General features: G+C 39.8%; 1 protein-coding gene across 4 annotated transcripts in view; it reads left to right on the top strand.

Moving 5' to 3' along the window:
- CDK14 (cyclin dependent kinase 14) overlaps positions 1-16,025 on the top strand; it is a 217,314-nt gene that overhangs the window by 51,552 nt on the left and 149,737 nt on the right. Inside the window, exon 1 of one of the 4 annotated variants that reach the window (XM_080975367.1) lies at positions 1,596-2,041. The exons of 2 other annotated variants lie outside the window; for them this stretch is intronic. The gene's annotated coding sequence lies outside the window, so the exon portion shown is untranslated. Of the gene's footprint in view, positions 1-1,595; positions 2,042-2,501; positions 2,621-16,025 lie in introns of those variants that run through there. One more of the 4 variants, XM_080975368.1, reaches the window with a different exon arrangement.

A 16,025-nucleotide genomic window follows, 5' to 3' on the forward strand; every position in this document is an offset into this window, starting at 1 on the left:
TCAGGAAAACCTTAATAGATTGGAGGACTAGGCCCAAACTAACAAAATGCATTTCAACATTGACAAATTTAAGGTTCTATACTTAGGCAGGCAGGAAGAACCAGATGCACAAATATAAGATGGGGGACATCTGGCTTGCCAGTGGTAGGTGTGAAAGGGAGCTAAGATCACAAGCTTAACATGAGTCAGTAGTGTGATGCAGCAACAAAAAACAGCTAATGCTATTCTAGGCTGCATCAGCAGAAGTATAGTGTCCAGATCAAGGAAAGTAATAGTACCATTCTATTCTGCTTTGGTCAGACCACACCTGGAGTACTGTGTCCAGTTCTGGGCACCTCCATTTAAGAAGCATGTTGACAAGTTGGAATGTGTGCAGAGGAAGGCGACCAAGATGATCAAGGGTCTGGAAACCAAGTCTTATGAGAAACGATTTGAGGGAGCTGGGTATGTTTAGCCTGGGAAAGAGGAAGTAGCCATCTTCGAATATCTAATAGGCTCTCGCAAGCTTGTTTTCTCCTGCTCCAGAGGGCAGGATCCAAACCAGTGGACTCAAGTTACAAGAAAGGAGATTTAGACTAAACTTTCTGAGTGCAAGAGCTGTTCAACGGTGCATCAGACTCCTATGAGAGGAGGTGGACTCTCTCCCCCTGGGGGTTTTTAAGAAGAGGTTGGATGGCCATCTGTCTTGAATGCTTTAGTTGAGGTTCCTGAATTGCAAGGGATTGGATTAGATGACTCTAGAAGTCACTTCTAACTCTGCAATTCTGTGATTCTGGTTTATAACCTAATAACTCTGTTTTTCTAGGTAAGTTAGTTCATAGTGCACTTCCCTTTGAGCAGTCTCTTTTACTGGATCTTACTAGGCTTTGCAGGATATATGCTCTTGGATCAAAAGCAGAGCTCTTTTGAGGGCCTTGGCAAATCATCCTTGCAGCTGAGTTGTTAGATTGTTTAGATGTAAGGTGTTGCAGGCATAATGTTGATGGAACTGAATGCACAGTTGTAAACTAGACCAGCTTTCCCCTACATGATGTCCTCCAGATCTTTTTTGAACCCCCTTCAGCCCCAGCCGAAATGGCCAATGATCAGGGATTGTGGGAATTGATATCCAAAACATCTGGAGAGCAGCAGACTAGGGAAGACTGAGTTAGACATGTATATTGTTCAGCCTTATTGATGGCAATAATTCAATCACTTAAACATTCTGGTGTCATTGGATTTGTTATGAGGATTAGCGAGGGCATTAATTCCCCATTAATTAAAGCTGTGGGGAAGAGCCTAAATTCTCTCTCTTTAAAATGGCCAGGCTTTAATTAACCTTGTGAAGTAGTTTCATACTACAAAGTTGAGGCACTGTGAACAAATGTCATCATATTCACTTCTTCCTCCTTCTCCCCCTCACACTTGGCAATTTTATTTTATTTTCGATGCTAGGGAATAACTGAATTGACCATAATTCGTTGTATCATTTAATTATTCTTCCCCACTGCCAGCCTCTTATAAGTTGTACATACATTGGCCTCAGTTCCTTAATCTACTGAAGCTCTTCCAAGGTGTACATTTACATGCGTACCCCCCCAAAAATCCATGATGCTGCAAACCACCTAGACTGCATGTGCATAGTTACATTGGCTGCAATACTGCTGCAGAGCCTGAGTAGAGTGCCTTCCCAGGAAACTCCACAGGCAAGTCCATCACATTTTCTTTAAAAAAGCAGCAACCAAAAACCTTCCTTCCCCTATCCGTGTGCTGTTGATGGCATTTAGACGGTGAAATCTCCTTCCTTGATGATCATCAGCACCTTCCACACAGCAACTCCGCAGAGAATATCCTTCCTTGAGGGATTTCTTTGTTTTTCTGCTTATAATTTCCCCCTTTCTTAGCTGTAGTACAGCCGCACCATTTCAGCTTGCTAGTGCAGAAAGATGTTGTGAATTCAGTTGCTGAGAATGAGGCTGGCCTGCCTGCAAACACTAATTCTCCTAGAGGCATGCTAAAGAGTCGTAGGTGAATCTAACCCGATCCTTTCTACAACAAAACGGTAAGGCTGTGTTTGTTTTTAAATAAGAGATGAATTGAATTCCTGTCGTCTTACTAAACCTGAGCCCCTCGTTTATCGCATGCTTGCAACTTGAGCAGGATTCATTCTGGATGCATGCTGGGCTTCCTATTTTCTTTTAAATCCTTTAAACGCAGACTGGTGGTAAATGTTACAGCTATCTCAGAATCACTCATGAGACTATGCACTCTCCTGAGATGCTTGGGAGGGGGTGGAAATTTTCACCTTTCTCTGTGGGGAAATAGGTGGGGAAGGTTTTAAAAGCTGTGCTTCTTTCTTGCTACAGCCCTTTCTCTCTCCTAGGCTGTTTTATTAAGAGTATAAAGAGGATGCTATGCACAATTTTACTCGTATATGCTTGGCTGTGTGCCCTCCGGGATGAGTGGATGAAGGACGTGACCAATCACTTTTCCATCACTGCAAACAAGTCTGTGTCATGCTGGACCTAGACGAAATAAATGGCTTCTGTAAATTAGAGGCTTTCCTTAATGTGGAAGGGAAGGAAGGCGTGTACTTTGCTGAAATGAACCTTTAAGGAAATACCAAAACATTGTGACTGAGGTCAGCGGATTTTTTTTGGGGGGGGCACATTACCTGTGTGTTGGCTCTGTATCAGTGTTCTAAGATATTTTAAACGGCTGGATGACAGCACTGGCAGCAGTTTTTGATCTGTGGAATAATTTAGCATGTAGGTAAGCTTGAGCAGGAGCATGCTACTACGTTAAAAGAGAAACATTTTAAAACCCAGCAATGATCAGTATAAAACAGTCAGCATGCAAAGCACGCATGAACACAGTAATAGACTAGCAAATGTGTAACAGCATGAGGTGAGCCATGAACTTCATTTTATCTGATCTGTGGTGGTCCTGCCTCTCATATCGTTCTCCCATATCCATGCTAGAGTTGATTCCATTGAGTAAATTAGAGGAGCTATGCTGGCATTGAGATATATTAAAGGAACCACAGATTTAAATTCATTATTTTTTCATTGAAATGTCAAACTGAGTTTGGTCTCTTTTGACATGAAGAACACTTTCTAAATATGTGATATATTAGGAGGTGATGGGTACTACTACCTGTAGGAGCAGGGTGATGAATTTAGAGCCATATATAATAATGTAGCAACATATTAATGCTTACTTGCTCCATAGATGTCTAGCAGATATATCTCTTGATTCTCCCTGCACCTTTGCATTAGCTAGCAGAAACTCCTATTGAAATCAGTAATACTTTCTCCCAAGGAATATATAGGATCATAGATAATAAATATATCTGTAGGAGCTTTTCTCATAGAAGAGGAAATTCAGACCTGTGTGAAATGTATTGCAAATGTGTTTTTTCCTTAAATGTGAGTGACAGGGAGCTGCCTTATTTCAACATACTTGAGCCACAAATTTACATTTTGATAGGAATGGAACCTCTGTTTTCACTTTGGACAGGAAGGCTAATCTCATGAATTTGTGGCAGAATAATTACTTCTGCTATATCTGGGTTCTGAGTGATAATTTTATTTGCTTATGGTACAAGATGTCTGTGCATTCATAACATCTACTTCAAGTTTCCTTAAGATTTCAGCCAACACTATCTATTTGCATTTACTTTCGTTCATTTAAATGTGGCTTTTGGATGTTTTTAACACCTGCTTTATTATAATCAGTATTTTAAAAACTGAAAGTACTTGTAGAATGGTGGATATTGCATCTTGGCTATAGAGATGGATAGATGAATCTTCAAGGTTTTCTTGGTTTCCTGAATTATCATGGCCGATCTTAATACGCACTTGCAGGGAATAAAAACAGAATTTCATTTGCCTGAAACATTATTGGTAAATGACAGTCCTGTGAATACTGATCATGCACAAAGAAAAGGTGAAACTTGATATTGCTATCCCCACCAAAAGTTCCCACACTTATTTAACGGAAATATTCTATTGGAGGGGCAGTCCTGAATGCTCATCGCAAGTTTTCTATAGGCTGTCTAGATGTGTTCTCTTATGCAGCTATAAAAGAGCTATTGGGCTCTGATTGCTGCTAGGGTTTGTAACCAGGTCCAGATCCCGTTTCAGCCACAAAACCCATGGGTTGGTCATAGGCAAATCAGTGGCATGTTGCAGAAATACACATAAGTGTATTTAGGTAATAGGGCATGTGCTGTGCGATCATGCATGCTGTGATTTCAGAGTCTAAGTACTCAAAGGAGATTTAGAAGCATCTGTGTTTAGTTTTGCCCAGGAGAGTCAGGAGGAATTCATGTGCAATGGGAAACAGTGCGTGCAACCTCAAGACCTCATCCCTGTCTCCAAACTGCAGTTTTATCATATGTATGCACCAGCATGGGGTCCTTCGCCAGCAGCCTAACCTACCTGGTAAGACTAAGATGTCAATCTGAGCTCCTGAAGGCAGAATAGGATACAAATGGAAATTTTAATTCTTCCATGTTGTCAAAAGGAAACACTGAACATAAATTGGGTGTATCTCATCTGGGCCATAGCAACATTAAAAAACAAAACAACTATTTTCTGGTTCTCGGTCAAGCTGCAGTTCTTCAGGTCCCTCCAGTCTTTTTTCTGTTGAAATCAAGACCCTCAAGACAACTCTCTTATCCAGCTAGGAGGAGATGGTTAAAGGAAGTGAATGACATTATTAATTCTTTTAGAAAAGAGATGGTTGACCTGTTTCAATTGCACTGAAGACAACATGGGGAATGTGCACCATTGCAGATTCCATAAAGGCTGGAAGTGTTCAGTTTGTTAATGAGAACTGCATTTCTTACAACTACCTGGAGACTGTGTTTATTGGATAAATTTGTAACCTATGCAATACAAGTTCTTTTTACTTGAAAAGCAGTATTTATTTTCACCTTCCTTGACATTTGGAAATGAGACCTATCAACAAAGGGTGTTTGTATATTTATTGTGTAGATTTCCAAGCGTTGGTTTCCACCAATGTTTTCAAGCAGGAATAACCAGTAATTTAATGGTTTTTTTAAAAAATGAAGTGCATAGAATTGTGCTTGAAAGCAGGTTCAGTAGTTCCTTCCATTCCATGAGAAAGTAATGCTTTTCTTAGACCTCCTGTAGTCCAGAAAATTGATAGTGCATTGAAAAGATTTTTTTTATTGTTCTGCGGTACAAATACTCGTGCTACTCAACCTGTGTTTGACTGAAGTATAGCAACAGTGATTCATGGCATGTCAGTGGATTCCAACTCTCACAGGTAGCAGATTACTGCTTTCAAAGAGAACCTTTTTGCTGAGTGCCAGCTGGCACTGCAGTTTCTGCATGGTGTGTAGCTCTCAACACACTTTGCCCTTTGTTAACCAGTTGCGATGTGTGAGTAGTTTCGTCATCCTGGTTCTAGGTCTACAGAGCATGCACACGTGCGCGCACATACACACACTCCTGCTGTTACATATGTATGTAACACCTGCAATTAAAGGGGGGGAGGCTCTTACTGAACATGGTGAGCATACAGTGGTACCTCAGGTTACATACGCTTCAGGTTACAGACTTGGCTAACCCAGAAATAGTGCTTCAGGTTAAGAACTTTGCTTCAGGATGAGAACAGAAATTGGGCTCCGGCGGCGCAGCAGCAGCAGGAGGCCCCATTAGCTAAAGTGGTGCTTCAGGTTAAGAACAGTTTCACATTAAGTACGGACCTCCGGAACGAATTAAGTACCTTACCTGAGGTACCACTGTATATTCATTTTCAGGTCACACTTTTAAAGTGCATATTCTATCATACTGTTCAAAATTAAATATAAGTATCTTGTTGACAAATTCTTGGATAGTTTTTCTTAACCTACATTGCAAAGAAATGAAACTAATTATCTGGTTCTCATTTAACATGCCAAAGTTCCTTCTAAACAATAGTATTTCTGTTGCTTTTTAATTGCAATATACCCTCGGAACCAGCTGTTCCAAACATTCATTGCATTAAAATCAGAGTGAAGATTTGCCTGTAGACTTCATATTAGAAATGTACCCTATTGTGATGTGCTACATGACAGAAACCTGGGCTACTGCAGTTCCTCTGAGAAAACATAGCCAGAATCAGTTGACATCGTTCTATGTTCTATGATTGTGCAAGAGTTAAGAAAAATAACAGCCTCCTAAAACTTAGATGCTTGTGCTCAAATATTTAAACATATGGATGATACAAGTGTTGGGCTCTTTCCTAAGAATATGAAGTAGTTTTCCAGCTGCTTGCTTCCAGTTCCAAAAATTCACAAACTATGACTCTCCAAGTATTTAGATGGATCTCCTCTGTCATTATCTCCCCACCCATTTCCCATTAGGAAGCTCTCTTCATAGTTGCTTTTTGCAATATGCTTCTCTCAGGAATGCCTAAGCATTTATACTCCTCTGGCATTGATCATGCCTACAAAATATAAACATAATGCTGACCTGTTTAAAGAAGAATGAGGATTGCCAATAGTACTTCAAATGACACCCTTATATTGAAAGAACTGTGTAAAAGATCAATTCTTTAAAGTGTGTTGTGCCAACATGTTGTACCTGGGAGTTTGTAGCTACTTGGCAGCTCATATTTAGGTGAAAGGATTCAGAACTTTGCACATTAGGTTTTCAGCACAGCTGTTCTGACTAGTTGTGGTCATTCATCTGCTACCATGGTAGAATATTACAACTCCTAGATAGGATGCAGTTCTACCCAACAATATAAATCCCCAATAGTTTTTGAGCAGCTGGGCAGACAGCGGCCTTTCTTACAGCAGATGCAATACCCAGTTGATGCAAAACCCGGATTCTTGCTGTGGGGAACACACACACACACACACACACACACACACACACACACTGTTTAACAAATGAATGAGCTTGATATCTTGCAAGATGGTGTATGAGTTGAGCTGTGAACTTGTGCTGGCTGCAACTCAAGATACTCGACCTCTGAAGCAAATTTAGGTGCTGCTGCTATCATCCTCCTGCTAAATTTCTGCTCGTAATACTGATGTGTCATCACGAAGTGTGAGGTAACATTGCCACGAAGCCCCAAGCACTTCCTCTCTTTTAAGATATAGGCACCGACCATTTTCCACAGTTTCCATTCCTAGCCCCCGAATGTGCCAGTGGAGTGTGCATAAACATTCCTTGCCCTGTTCCGCCCTATTCCACCCCCATTCTACCCTGCCCCCATTTTGCCTCCCGTTCTGCCCCTGTTCTTTCCTCTTCCGGGTCCAAAAGGACTTGGGCATTGGTGATTTGGACATGCCTGAAATGGTTGCTGCCTCTATATAAACTGCCTACCCTGGCTGGCAGTGATTCCCTAAGCTCTTTGGCAGTGGTCTTTTCCAATATGGCTACCTTAATTGTTATAATGGAAATGGCAGGGAAGAACTTGGGACCTTCTACATGTAAAGCATTTGCTCTGCCTAGAGCGCCATGTGTTGACATCGAACTGCTTTATGTTGTTTTGCTACTCGATAGATGTTTCCTGTGAAAGGGATTATTGTCTTAGTAAATCAGTCAAGTGTGCCTTGTAGGAAACTTATCCTAAACAACAAGTGAGAAAAAGGCTTCGCTGGGTTGCAGACACAGCAGAACTGCTCCAGATGGGGACAGAACGTGCACTTCTTCTGCTTAGTTCTCCCTTTCTATGATCGGTGCTCATTTCTTGCTATGTATGATGGTGCCTGTCTATAACAGCTGGCTTTGAAAGCCTGTTCAGTGTGACATTGAAGCTGCTGTTGTTGCTGCTGTGCCCTGTGAGCTCTAGGTGTGGTCTCCGTTCTGAGCAGGATAAAAGGCGCAAGTTCCTCGCTTTATTTTATTTCAAATAATTTCTTAACAGTTCTTCATCAAAAGTTTCCAGGGCGTATTAATTGTGAGACTTGTGCCACCTGCATTTTGTTCATTTCTGTGCTTGTTTTATATCCCTAGTATACCAAGAAGCCAGCCAAGCTCTTGCAATGCAGGAGAGGATGCTTGGGGGTGTGGATGATTGTGTCTAAGGCATTTTCTATCTCTCCGTTACAAAGTGAAACCAGAAGCCGGGACCATCAGCCATGTCAGCAGGGAAATCCTCAAGAGCATTCAGGAATCCATTGGTTTCTTTAAGCCTTATGGGGCAGGCACGCTTAATGGGCCCACCATCCCTGTAGAGAGAGAGAGATCTACTTCCAGTCCAAACCTCACCAATAAGAGATCTGATCACAACAACAGGGTTACTGATGAGATTCCCATTTTCAGACCACCAACTTCTCAAGTGGTCAGAAATGCCAGGTACAGTGGTACCTCGGGTTAAGTATTTAATTCGTTCCAGAGGTCCGTTCTTAACCTGAAACTGTTCTTAACCTGAAGCACCACTTTAGCTAATGGGGCCTCCTGCTGCTGCCGCGCCACCGGAACACAATTTCTTTTCTTATCCTGAAAGCAAAGTTCTTAACCTGAGGTAATATTTCTAGGTTAGCAGAGTCTGTAACCTGAAGTGTATGTAACCTGAAGCATATGCAACTCGAGGTACCACTGTATTAGCAAATGGTATTTTGATGGCCTCATAGTGGTCATGTGGTGAGGAAGTCCTGAGCTGCCTCTTTCCAAGTGAATATTGAAGCCCCCAATAACCAACATCCTGGGTTGTCCAGCAAACACCACAGCCAGCTCAATTGCCATCTATCTTACCTTACTGGATAATCTCACTTTCAAATCCGGCCACTTATTAAGTGCATGTGAACAGGGGGTGAGTTAGGTTTCCTTCAGTTCTGCTCCATTCTGCAGTTCTCTTCTATTTGTCTTTGGGCAAGAAAAGAGAACTTTGGAATGGTGATAACTGAATTTGTGTACTTTACTCCCTGCGCATTTTCTCACTCATAATTTTGTGTGTGTGTAAAAGCTGCTCATTAGACAGCTAAGGTTCTTCCTTCATTAATTAGCTGTTTTACAAGAGTACCCCAGAATAAAAATTAAAAATGCTTCGTCTGAGAGGTCATGACTTTCTCCATGACCTCAAAATTCAGCACAATGCAATAATTTCCTATTTACATGAATTCATCACTGTGAATAGCATTAATTCCAACAACTAAAATAGGCTGGATAGACCAATGCCTTGCCAAGCTTAAAATAATTTCCTGTATTCATCATTGCAGCATATCTATTACTAAAAAGTGGTTGGAAGCAAGCAAAAATAAAGTTGTGTATAACAACTGGCCTGTGAGCGGCATATTGTAATAAAGGATATTGGAGATGAGGAAGTCTGCTTTTTGGTACACATTAGTTGAAGGTATGCATTTAATTTGGCTTTGGTTCTTTTAAGTTTTGATGATGACAGTAAAGAACAGGAAACTAAAGAGTGAAGAACATACAAGTCAAAGTAAAAAAACCATTTCTCTTGGCCTTATACAAGGAATTAAACTACTGTGAATTATATTTTCTGAACATTATATTTGGTTAAATGCAGCATCTACTGCAAAGGCATGCAAGGAATTGAATTACACAAATTTAAAATACTAGCTATTCTAGGCTGCATCAACAGAAGTATAGTGTCCAGTTTAAGGGAAGCAGTAGTCCCACTCTATTATGCAGCAGCTCCCTCCCACCAGAAGCCAAGGTTATCTAGATCACTGGTTCAGGGGATCCTGCCTGCTGCTACAGGTCCTCAACCTGTGGAGTGTTTGGTTCATCCTCTGAGGACTCCACCTCTGTTGCTAGGTCAGGGCTAGGCATGACAGGTGATGATGATAAATACTGGAGTAGAAATTCTAAACTTTTTAAAAAGTTGCAAAGAATCAGTCTGGTTTTAAGGTAACTTTGGATATCATATTAACACTGTTTCCAAAGATGACGTTTTTGGTTGGAGTGGCAGCTGAGTGCTAGCATTGGTGGCTTACCATTAAAAGGTTGTATCCAACCAAGTTATACTTGGAGTAGACCCATTGAAATTAATGAACCTAAGTTACTCATGTCCATTAATTTCAGCTTGTGTACTCAGAATATGACTAACATTGGATACAGCACATCAACTCTTTATTTCACAGTTAGAGCTTTCTGACTCCCAAAGTATTATAGGATATAATTTTACAAGAAAACAACAAATCTCTAGTGCTAATTATGAAGTGTGTTAGGAGTATGATATTTCTTATGGTCTTGCCTTGTCTATGGACTGTGAAATAGCTAAATTTATTATTAGGATCAGTTTTGGTTCACTACTCAGCCATTCATTTTGCTCTTCTTTCTCTCCCTCTCCTGGAAAAAAAATATGTTTGCTGATACCCTTTCTTGAAATGAAATTTTGCTTTCTTCGCAACAGCCTTTAGGCAGCAGCTTTTTCATCTTTCTTTTGTGCTACTTCCAGCAGACATTTGAAAGCAGGAAGATTGCATAAAGATGAGTTAAAAGCCAGTGTGTTTAAGCAATCATATTGCTGTCTCCATTGTCCCAAGGCAGCAGGCCAATTCTTGAGTACGTAAAGTAGGAGAAGGATGGCCGGCTTTGAACCTGTCTAGGACCCAAAGAAAAAATTAGACACTGGGGTGGTTGTCTTGAAAGTAGGTCACAACCCTGCAAATACTATAAATCTTCCTACTGCTGGCAGCTACACTAAACTACATATTATTAATGGAAGTTGGATGAAAGCATTAACAGGAGTGTAGAGGCTTGGGTTTAAACTGTAAAAAAAGCCCAAGAACACTAGGATCTTTTTAAACAACAACAGTCTACCTTTAAAGACCAACGATAATCAGGATTCCTGTCTGTCATGACATTGATACCGCTGCTTTTCTGTCTGCTCCATTTAATTTATAGCCAGAAGGCCTGCTCCCCAAATACGAGGACAAAACAGTAACACTATATTGTGTGTTGTGTCATCATTACCCACAGGAACTTAAAACTTTTTTTCTTCCTGATTTAGGGAGCCTCTTATGATAATTCAACAATTCCTCCATTGCAATATTTAGATCTTGGATTCTTTTCTATTAGAAATACCTAACCAACTTTGGTTAGTTTTCATTTAATGGCTCAATACTTGCTTAAATGAATCAATAGTATTATACCTTCCTGCCTGAAAATATGTTCAGATAAAGTCTGAGTTTTGAAACGCTGCCCTGCTAAAAGAGGGCCTGATACGTTACTTGAAATTGATGGTTTTGAGAAAGATGGGTGGGGGGAAATGGCCATGCTCTTAATTCATTAATCTTGTAAAATAATGCATATAATCAAACCACCCGTTGCATCACAGGCATTTCCCATTTTAGTCTACCTGTGAATGTGGCTGTGCATTGGCCTCCCGTGCTACATTCAGTATTGATGCAGTGTTGAAACGTCTGTTATAGAAATCTGCCCAGGCACTCGAGATAAGGAAACTGTACAGACACACAGTGTGTGGTGGGGAAGGGTTGTTACCCACTGGTAGAGCATCTGCTCTGCATGTGAAAGGCCATAGGTTCAATCCCTGGCATCTCCACGTATGGCTGGGTGTGAAAGCTAGTCCGGGTAGATGATACTGAGCTACATAGACCAATGATCTGACAGAGTATAAGGCAGCTTCTTATGTTCTTTCAGCTGACTGTGCTTGAGCTTCTGCACAAGGTAATTTACAGGGAGTGCCTGCAGAAGATAATGGAAAACCAGAGGAGTATTTGCTTGCAAGAGATTTGTAGTTTATAGTTCAGAAAGTAAAGAAGCATCTAGGTAGCCTGTGCCTCTTATCTCGTGTACAAGCACAGGCTGCTAAGGAATACATTCACTATCAGTGTTCCTACCATGGTACAGACACTTCAGGTTACAGACTCCGTTAACCCAGAAATAGTACCTCGGGTTAAGAACTTTGCTTCAGGATGAGAACAGAAATCGCATGGCGGCGGCGCAGCAGCAGCAGGAGGCCCCATTAGCTAAAGTGGTACCTCAGGTTAAGAACAGTTTCAGGTTAAGAACGGACCTCCGGAACTAATTAAGTTCTTAACCCACGGTACCACTGTATTTAATGACACTACACTTTCTGGAAAAGGGTTCGTTCATGTGCTCCATCTCTACTTCAGATATCAGCATATTCCTTTCAGAGTTTTAACTTTTTGACATTTAATTTCTTCTGTAGTTGTTACAGCCGTTGCTCTGCATGGAATTTGAACTAGAGGCAACCTTAATGCAATGTGTGAATGCTGCAGAGAATTGTTTGGTTTCTATGGAGATAATTCTCTCTCCTTAAAATGTAATGGTCTATCAATACATTTGCTGGGAATGCAGAGACATGCTTCAAATACCAGGAGTACAGTGAATCACCCACTACTTATTAGAGGTCTGAAAGCATCTACTGTAGTTCCATTTGGGTTGAAGCATTGCCAAAACTTGTACAAGATATTACCTGGGAGGCCCTGGGCTCTTGAGACCTGGTTCATATCTGCAGGCATAACGACTGATCAGGGAATACTGAAGTCTGGTCTATATAGCACGGGGTGGTAGAATATTTATGTATTTATTGTTTATGATTATTAATAGGATGACTATTTTAGACTGTAGTGGGGAATCACATGTTTAATTGTCCCTTTCCCAAGCAAACTTTCCCTGTAATTAGAAAACTGGCACAACTAGGAAATGGTCTGTGATAAAAAACTTGCTCTGGTATTTCTTTTCCTTGAAGAGGCTTCTATATTCATTAAAAATAGAAAATAAAAATAAAATAAAAGCCCTACGGGATCAAACAAAATGCATGTTTACTCCGGGAAGATCTCTCATTGTTGTTACCCACCAGTTTATATAATCAGAGGCATATTATAAACTGCCCTGGGAACCTGTTGAATGGTGGGATACAAATCCTTAAGCAAATAATATTGCTTCCAGCTAGAGGTCCCTTGGTTTGTGATGACCAGTGGTTCCCAGTCTGTCTGTCTGTCTGTAGCTTTACATACCATCTTGCTGTGCTCCATGGACAGCTGGCAGTTGAATGTCTGAATTTACAGTATTGCACATGAGGTAACCTTAAAGATAAATATGGGATCACTTTCTGATCCATGATGTTGCACTCTTCAAGTGGTGAAAAGGTATGTATAGTCAATCACTCTTGATTTTTGTGGAAAATATCTGACAGTATTAACGTGTGTGTGTGTGTGTGTGTGTGTGTGTGTGTGTGAGAGAGAGAGAGAGAGAGAAGGGAAATGCCCTCATAAGTGAAATCTTTTTTCTATCATAACATGTCTCTGTTCTTCTAAAGGACAAAGGGTTGAACCAAATTCCTAGACTAGGAGATAGATATACCTCATGTGGCTTTCACTTCTCATGAAATTCTGAGTCTGTCTTTCTGACTCATCAGTCATTATCTTTAGCCCTCCCTGTCCACTGTTGTTCAACATGCTAACCCAGAATCCTAGTTAGGAACCTAGAAGAGTGGAATTTATTTTTTTAAGGCGTAAAAGACCTCGTAAACTATTCTAGCCCTAAATTCCAGCAATTTCATTCTTAAATTTTTTTAATGTGCTTTCTAAGGAAAATATAATATTTATTTCAAAGCAAGATGGTTCTGTTATATATACTATAGCATGCTATGAATTTAAAAAAATTATACACAAAAATACATAACAAAGTAAAATCAGTTACCCTCCCCACTGTTCAAGAGGCTATAAATTGGTTTAATTAGCTAAGGCTAATTAATGAAAAAATTTTTCTAGTACAGCAAAAAATTACCAAAATTATATTACAGATTTTGGGGTTTTGTAATGCATTTAAGGAATGATAATGTGGACATATCACTCACCCACCTTTAATCTTTAGAGCATAGAATTTAGCCCTGAATTGCTTTGTCCTAGAAGCTGAATAAGATGTCATATGCACTTTATTAGCTCTACTTCTGAACAACTCACTCAAAGGTTTTGCAAAAGATAACACTTTGCCCTTTGAAAGTAGGCAAGATAATGTCATGTGAAAAGTTCAAAAATAGAACGTGTCATTCCTCAAATATTTTGTTTGTTCCAGACATCAGAAAAAGAATCATCTTTTTATACATGCTAGTCTTGTGACCATTTAATTGAATTGTTTTTCCAGTTCAGTTATAAAATACAGTATTGGGCTAGTTGCCCAATCCATAGTTCTACATGCAAACACAGTAGTGTTTGCAGAGCTGTATAAATGGTTGTTGCCATACATCTGTCTTGAGAGAGAACAGAAGAATGTGCCATCTTGGGTAAAGCCAAATCATCAGAGAGTTGCAGCACCTGCTGTAGCTGTAGAGACCAGTACGAGAGAGACATGTTTTATTGCAGCTTGGGCAGATGAAGGGTGTCCAGATTCACTATTAAAGATACACCATGGTGTTTCTTCTCTCTGCCTCTGTTAAATGAATTCTTATACTCTTTCACTCTTCCTGATAGGGTATCATATGTGATTTCCATGAATGCAGCATCAAGACAAGCAGCCTGCCATTGTGAAGTGGAGATCTCTGTATTGAGACTCTCTTTGTACGGATCTTGACGGCAATGAATTTTGTACACCTGCAACAGACTTTTGTGTTTGCTTTCCTGTACTGAGGTTGGCGCTCTCTTGCCCAAGGGTTGTTGGCTATGGTTTGCCATTTATACAGTTAGGCATTTATTTATTTCTTAATTCTTAAATTAAATTTAATTCTTAAATTATTGAATAACTTCATTCAGATGTTTCTGTAGAGTGGTGGTGAGACTTGGTTTAGACTTTGTCTTAGTACAAATTTTTTTAAAAAAAATAATAGTTGCAATCAACATTGGATCATGGCTGCATTTTGCATGCAAGGAGATAACATCTTGCCTAGCATATCTCATCTTAAACTATTGCTTTTGCTGAGCCAGATAAAATTGATGGCAGCAGGTATTTTACAAAGTTATTTTCAATGTGAGGGAAGATGAATTCTCTAGAGTAAATTACAATCAGGATTCAGTGCACGGCTAATCATGGCAACCTTCTGTGTACTGCCTTTATCTGTTTTAAAGTATCTAACAATTAAGTTACATTTGCAACATAAACATTATAGCTCTCCATCTCATTTTGCATATATGCAAAAGGACTACCAGCATCTGTGAAGCTGTAGGATATTATGCACACAATGTGTATATATAATCTTGTCTTTGTTATCAAATATTGATATTTGATATTTGGGTCATAGTGGCAGGTTATAGTGACAGCAAAAACCTTACCTGTGCAATATAATAATTGATTTAGGTAGCCAGGGCAAGTAATTTTTGACTCTGCTCTTGCATCAACTATCATAACTGATGCAGAGTGATATGCGCCACAAAGTTGTAGCATTCAGATTTAATGATTAGATCTTCTAGCCATTCTGGTTGTAGAATTGTGTAAGGGCCTACCACATGCATCTTGGAGTTCATTGGATCATACATATTATTTAATTGTGTCTTTGAATTCAGCTTTTATACTAGAGGCATTGTCTGGAAAGAGGTCCTTTTAGTGTTACTTTCTATCTTGCTTTTTTGCAGAATTGTATTTCAAAGTAAGCTAGCCTTATTGTTTAAACTATTTTGAATTTGAAATGTTCATTGGTATACGGATCCATTGGTTTCCTGTTACACTGGAAAGGAAGCCTTTTTGGTGAGATATAGTCTTACTATTTTGGGGAAGCATTTTATGCTTGTATTATGGATCTATAATAGTCCTCACTTCCTAGGCTTCCTCCAGCGATGAGCACCACAGGTGATGGCAATACCATTTTCAAGGACTTGCTGAACACGTTTAGGCTTTAGAAGGTAGCTAATTGCTCTGAATCCATAAGTTAATAACATACTTAATTCACAAACAACTGAAAAGTAATAGCTGTTGACTTGGTCGTTCCTTTGAATATATTGGCTTTGGAGATCATTTCACAAATGTGAAGAACAACCTGGAGATTATTTTTGCAATTCCATTTTTAAAGTATTGCATTTAATGCACGGATAAAAATGCATACCTGTGTGCTTTGGAACCGGCTCCTCATCTTCCTTTTAGGAGCTCCTACCCAGATATACAAGGAGATTCTCCTTTCTGATAATTGCAAATCTA

Source organism: Podarcis pityusensis, assembly GCF_964106645.2.
Source record: "Podarcis pityusensis genome assembly, chromosome: 12".
NCBI lineage: Eukaryota > Metazoa > Chordata > Lepidosauria > Squamata > Lacertidae > Podarcis > Podarcis pityusensis.